The sequence below is a fragment of the Hylobates moloch genome, unplaced genomic scaffold (assembly GCF_009828535.3).
Source record: "Hylobates moloch isolate HMO894 unplaced genomic scaffold, HMol_V3 SCAFFOLD_2, whole genome shotgun sequence".
NCBI classification, from domain to species: domain Eukaryota; kingdom Metazoa; phylum Chordata; class Mammalia; order Primates; family Hylobatidae; genus Hylobates; species Hylobates moloch.
In genome coordinates, this window is record NW_026652277.1 from 131,406,912 (window position 1) to 131,413,288 (window position 6,377).

The 6,377-nt window shown below is 41.0% G+C and overlaps 1 long non-coding RNA gene across 1 annotated transcript in view; it reads right to left on the reverse strand.

The window, feature by feature from the left end:
• Positions 1 to 4,245: 4,245 nt before the first annotated feature.
• Positions 4,246 to 6,377, reverse strand: part of LOC131381781 (uncharacterized) — a 10,436-nt gene continuing 8,304 nt past the window's right edge. Inside the window, exons 3-4 of the long non-coding RNA XR_009210723.1 lie at positions 4,830 to 4,912; positions 4,246 to 4,736 (exon numbers count right to left, since the gene is read on the reverse strand). This is a non-coding gene — a long non-coding RNA (uncharacterized LOC131381781). The remainder of the gene's footprint in view (positions 4,737 to 4,829; positions 4,913 to 6,377) is intronic.

The following is a 6,377-nucleotide window of genomic DNA, read 5'->3' on the forward strand; positions in this document are numbered from 1 at the left end:
TAAAATGAAAAGAATCCTTAGAAAACATTTTGTTGAACCGATAACAGATAAGAAAACTTCATAACCCATATCTAATGTTACAGAATTTGTGATTTACAAATGCCCATAATCTGAAACCTTCATCTAGAAAAATAGTCCATTCACTTGAGTGAAAATTGAACCTCATAAAATATCAGAAAAATAACTCAATTTTATAGTATCTATATACATAGTATACTCAGTTAAGCCATTTATTTGACAAATATTTATTTCCGACCCATCATGTTTCAAAAACCATTCTTGCAGCTGTGTCAGTGAACATAACCAATAAAGCTTACGTTCTAGCCTAAGTGTCAATATCGTAAAAGTACATCCTCTTGAATTTGCTGTAGGATCATCGTAAGGTAATTTAGAAGAAAACACTTTTTATTATGTACTCAGTAAAGGCAGACTACAACATTTCCTTGTTGAGCTTATGTTACCAAAATTCCAATGTCATTATTCAGCTTCTTCGCTTTCTAAACTCTGATGAATGGGCCCCCACCACACCATAACGTTGCAGTAAGCTGGTAGCTGGGATTGGCGAGAACATTTTATCCCAGGAGCTTCCCTCCTGTGGACTCATTGATATGCAAAGTGACTGCAGGAGCCCAAACCTTGTATAACAACCCTGGGATGGAATAAGATGCACTGTTGGGTCCAGAAGTGCCAAAAACACCTAATACATACACATTTGAGTTTCAGGTGACCCAAAATCAATCATTCTGCCAAGTCTGATTCATTTTCTTCTTTTTTTTTTTTTTTGAGACAGAGTCTTGCTCTGCCACCCAGGCTGGAATGCAGTGGCATGGTCTCAGCTCACGACAATCTCTGCCTCCCAGGTTCAGGCAATTCTCCTGCCTCAGCCTCCCAAGTAGCTGGGACTACAGGTGCCCACCACCATGCCCAGCTAATTTTTGTATTTTTAGTAGAGACGGGGTTTCACCATGTTGGCCAGGCTGGCCTCAATCCCCTGACCTCAGGTGATCCATCCGCCTCGGCCTCCCAAAGTGCTGGGGTTACAGGCCTAAGCCACTGCACCTGGCCCTGCCAAGTCTGACTCATAAAAAAAGCTAGCCTCCATCCCATTTTCTCCAAAAACTTATGTAAACTATTCTATCCACTTTCCTCACAATTCATTCACTCTTGTCAGAGCGCTATTCCCAAGGCGTAGTTTGGGAAATATGGGTGTCACACTGATGCTTTCTTCTACATTGGAGATAGAGTCAGAGGCAACCTCAGAAGTGAAGGGGCAGCAGCTAAGGAGGTGGGGACAAGCAGCAAAAGGGAAGGTAGGATTGGAGCAGGAGTGAAGCAGGAGTGGAGCAGGTGCAAGAGTCCCTCCTATCATTGCAGCCTGATGTCACTCCTCTGATCTCTGTCTCTCCAGGTTTCTCTTCCACCTCCACTATATGCAAGGGAGTTTTCCTAATTCCCTGATAAAAATTATTCTGATTCTCTGGATATTTGCTTGGCTCTCTAGTGACGTTTCTGGGAACTCTAGCTAGACTTGCTGCTTTACCTGCAGTCCAGGAGGTATCCACTCTGTGTGATCACAACGCAACAGAACAGGAAAGCAAGCCTAATAAGTGTGAGATTTTGAAACAATCAAGCTACAATAATTTTATGTTACCCCTCTAGGAAAGAAAATAACATGCACTGCATTTTTAGAATTAAAAAATAATGCAAATGTCTTATTTTAACAGCTCAGATCTCGGTTGCCAAGTAACAAAACCCACAAGTTCTCTGTATTTTCCATGAGCTTTCAAAGTTTGTTTCTGGCATACTTCAGGGCAAAGAGGAACTTGTTGCTAAATATACTGCGTGTTCTCCCACAAGAAATTTGGGGACTTCTCAGAAAAACCTGGGAGGTAGAAGGGGTGATTGAAAAGTCACCACTAGCTTTTCCTTCTGAGCCGTTAAATCTTTTACTAATGAAAGACAAAGACTAATTGTTCCTCTCCAGGATAAATGTTGCCTTGAGAAGCCAGAGGCATTTCTGAAAAGATGCAGCATTACCCTGGTGAGTTCAAGAAAGGGCATAGGGCATGTTGGAGAATAAGACCAAGATTCTATCTTCCTTGTAGTTTTCGAACACTCCCAAACTTGCAAAATTCTAGTCAGTGCACAGAACTAGATGCCCAACCCTATGTCTTGTCTCTCTGTCCCATACTCTTGGTGAAAATCAACATTGGCGTCCTCTAAATTCTTGTGTACTTTATTCTCACTATAAGCTCTGGGTATTCATCACATGCTTCTCTGCTACTGGTGAACGCCGTGCACTTGTGATATCCCTAACTAGATTACAAGCTTCCAGAGGGCAGATACTTCTTATATTTCTTGTTTAATCCCGCACTGGCCTAGGAAAAATGCTCCATACATAACTTCCAAATAAAAAATTTATTAAGTGACTAAATATACCATATATGCCTAAGCTAAGGGAACATAAATATTATATGCCCCAAGTTCCCTGTTTCTTTCCCTAACACACACACACACACACACACACACACACACACCCCTATAGATACTAACAGGAAAGCCTATTCTTTATTTCCATTAGCTTCAATTTCTAACTTCTTTTGGCCTACACTGATTTGTTATAGTAAAATATATGAGGCCAGGCACGGTGGCTCACGCCTGTAATCCCAGCAGTTTGGGAGGCTGAGGTGGGCAGATCACCTGAGTCAGGAGTTCAAGACCAGCCTGGCCAACATAGCAAAACTCTGTCTCTACTAAAAATACAAAACATTAGCCAGGTGTGGTGGTGCAAGCCTGTAATCCCAGCTACTTGGGAAGCTGAGGCAGGAGAATTGCTTGAACCTGGGAAGCAGAGGTTGTGGTGAGCCGAGATCATACTACTGCACTCCAGCCTGGGTCACAGAGGGAGACTCTGTCTCAAAAATAAATAAAATAAAATAAAAATGAATAAAAAGTTATATATGTATACATATATATGTGCATATATGTATATATATGCGCATATATATGTGTATATATATATACACATATATATGTGTATATATATAGTAAATGGGCCTGTACTTAGTTTCATATTGTTTGTCTTCAATTCTGTGATTCTACGGATCCATAGCTTTCTCCCTATTTCTTGTTTTCTGGGCTCCTTTGCAGGTTCCTGCTGTGTCCCATCTTCTTAGCCGCTGCACTCCTCAGCAATGTGCCCATGTTCCTGCCTCAGCAATCAGCCCAGATCATACCATCCATTACCGTCTACACACTGGTGACTGCCAATTTTCTGTCTTTAGACTAGCACTCTCCTCTGAGTGCTAGGCCCACAGAACAAATTGCCTACTGGACTTCTGCATATAGCGTCCCATAGACACCTCAAACTCTACATGACGCAAACCCGAATCATCTTCCTCTCCAAACGTACTCTCAGGCCTGTGTTCCTGATCTTTGAAAATGAGATTATCATCAAGCCAATTACCTAAAGCAGACACTTTCCCCTTGACCTGGCTAAACACCAGTTATCAATGGCTGTCAGCTCTACCTCTCCCATATATCCCTTTATCTCTATGATCACCAGGCTAGTTAGGCACCAGTGGCTCTCACCATATTACTGCAGTCCTGTTCTAACGGGTCTCTCTACAGATGTATGGGTTTAACCCCTTCAGGTCATGTAATGCTGAGGTCAGAGTGATCATTCTAAAATATAAATTTGATCAATTCCTTAACTTGGCTTACAAACTTTTATGCAACCTCATTCAGCCCCAACACTAGCCTTCTTTCTATCCAATTTAAATGTCTTTCCTACATCAAATGTGCCACGCTCTCTTATTTTTGAGTCTTGGCTCATGCTGCTGCATTGGCCTATCACACTCTTTCTGACCCCACCCCAGCTTTGTCTTAACTTATGCTTATTCTTCATTTTAGTCTCCGCCTCTTCCGAGAAGCCCTTTCCAGCCCCCCAGCTACAGGTTAGGTATTAGGTACCTCCTTGGTGTTTCCAGAGCATGTGTATTCTCTCTTTGATAGCATTCACCAAATCATTTGCTGGATTATCCTCAGCTATTTTTTGTTCTGACTCTCCCATTAGCCACTCCCATGAGGACATAGATTCTATCTGTTTTGTTCAAAGTTTAATCCCCAGCAGCTGGCCCAATACTTAGAATATAGTATACATTCAGAAAATATTTGCTGATGAGAGTCTTGAATAATACATCACATGAAATCACTTTCCCAAAGTGAGTGGGATATTCTAAAGAGAAAAATATTTCTTACCTTGTATTTAAATCCAGATGTGGGTTTTGCCCTTTCTCAGCCTTATTGGTTGTTTTAGTTATCAAGCAAAGATGATTTCTTTATTAAGTGAGGTAGAGGCAGGGAAAGTACAGCAGAGACAGAGACAAACAGTTCCAGTGTCCAGTGAGAGCAGATTTCCCTTTCTCACCAGGTTCACACAGCATGGGGGCCTAGAAGCCCCTATGATGATTCCCCTGGAACTGCTATTTTCTTTGATTTATGACTGGTTTGAGATGGAGCCAATAATAATGTACATTCCAAACTTCTGGTACACTCTGGAAGGTCGCAGATAGATTTTCTATGCACATTAAATACATAATAATGATGGTCATTCAGACCTCATACTTGGCAGATTGTACACTGAAGAGGACTTGTTTCTTATTTAGCTGTTCAGATCACCTGGAATGGCCATTAAATTCAAAGGGATTCTGTGTTTGACTCTCTCCAAGTAGATTCTGAGTAAGACAAGAAAAAGAGTGGTCTATTCAGTGGTTAGTAACCTCCTTAATCTGTGCATTTCAAAATTACAGACCCATCTATAATCCTACCTCTTTGAGAGGCCAAGGCAGGGGGAAATATCTTGAGGCCAGGAGTTTGAGGCCAGCCTGGGCAACATAGCAAGATCCTGTCTCTACAAAAAATAAACAAATAAAAAATTAGACAGTGTGGTGGGCCTGTAGTCCCACCTACTCAAAAGGCGGAGTCAAGAAGATCACCTGTGTTCCATGGCTGAACCCTGGAGTTTAAGTTTATAGTGAGCTATGATCGTGACACTATACTCCAACCTGGGTGATAGAGCTTGTCTCAAAAAAAAAAAGTTAAAGGCCAAAGTACAAAAAAACCCACCATCTTACTCAGAATAGATTAAGGAGAATGTTTTCAAGGAGGTGATTAAAACTAAAGGTCTTAGCTAGCAAAGCCCATAGAACCTGTTAATTCCTTTCTGAGAAAACAAACTGCCTAAATTAAATAATCACTCCACCAAAAGGCCTTTAAAGGTCACTTTTAGCAGACTCCTCTTGTCAGGAACATCAGTACCAATTATTTCTGGTGTGCTAGGGATACTAGTCACCTTGTAAGAAGGAAAAACAAAACAAAACAAAAAAATGAGCAAACAAAACAATTGCTTTGTCATATTTCTGGAGATAGCATATCTTAAATCCAGCAAACAGACTCTAGAAAAACAGGAAAAATCAGCCTTTTCAGCACTGAACTTATGAACCTAACCATGAAGTACGACTCAGACTGGGCCTTATTTAGAGTTATCTGGGTCTTGGGCATTCTGATTCCTCCAAAAGCTAGGTGCAGATGTGGTATGGTCAAAAGCCAAGATTCAAGTCAGGAGGCCCAAATTTAAATCTAAGCTTTACACATAGCTCAGGCATGTACCAAATGTCTCAGAATTTAAGAATCTTCCTCTTCAACAGGAAGATAGTGATATGTACAACACCAGGCTATAGTGGCACTGAAACGAGGTAATGTATCTAATCTTTTAGATTAGCTTATTAAAGGGTCTATACACAGTGTGTGAACAGTAAATACTACGGTAAGAAATGAGTTGTGTGCACTTGGCCAACTCACTCCATTTCTCTGGATTTCAGTTTCCTTATCTGTAAAATGGGAAATAATTAATACCAATCCCTTAGACTACACAGAGACACAGGGGCAGAAGTAGTGGTGGTGAAGACAACAGAAGCAAAGGAGGCCAGACCTTCAGCCTCCCCACTGCACACAAACTGTTCACAGGACAATCAAGGCAGGCCCTTCATCTGCATTTTTTTTTTAGAGGGATTCTCGCTCTATCGCCCAGGCTGGAGTGCAGTGGTGCCATCTCAGCTCACTGCAACCTCCCCCTCTTGGGTTCAAGTGATTCTCCTGCCTCAGCCTCCCAAGTAGCTGGGATTACAGGTGCATGCCACCATGCCCGGCTAATTTTTGTATTTTTTTTTTGATTCAAAATAACATACGTTTATTATTTCACCATGCTTGGCTAATTTTTTTTTATTTAATTATTTAATTTTTATTTTTTTAGAGACAGGCTCTCACTGCATTGCCCAGGCTGGTCTTTAACTCTTTTTTTTTTTTTTTTTTTTTTT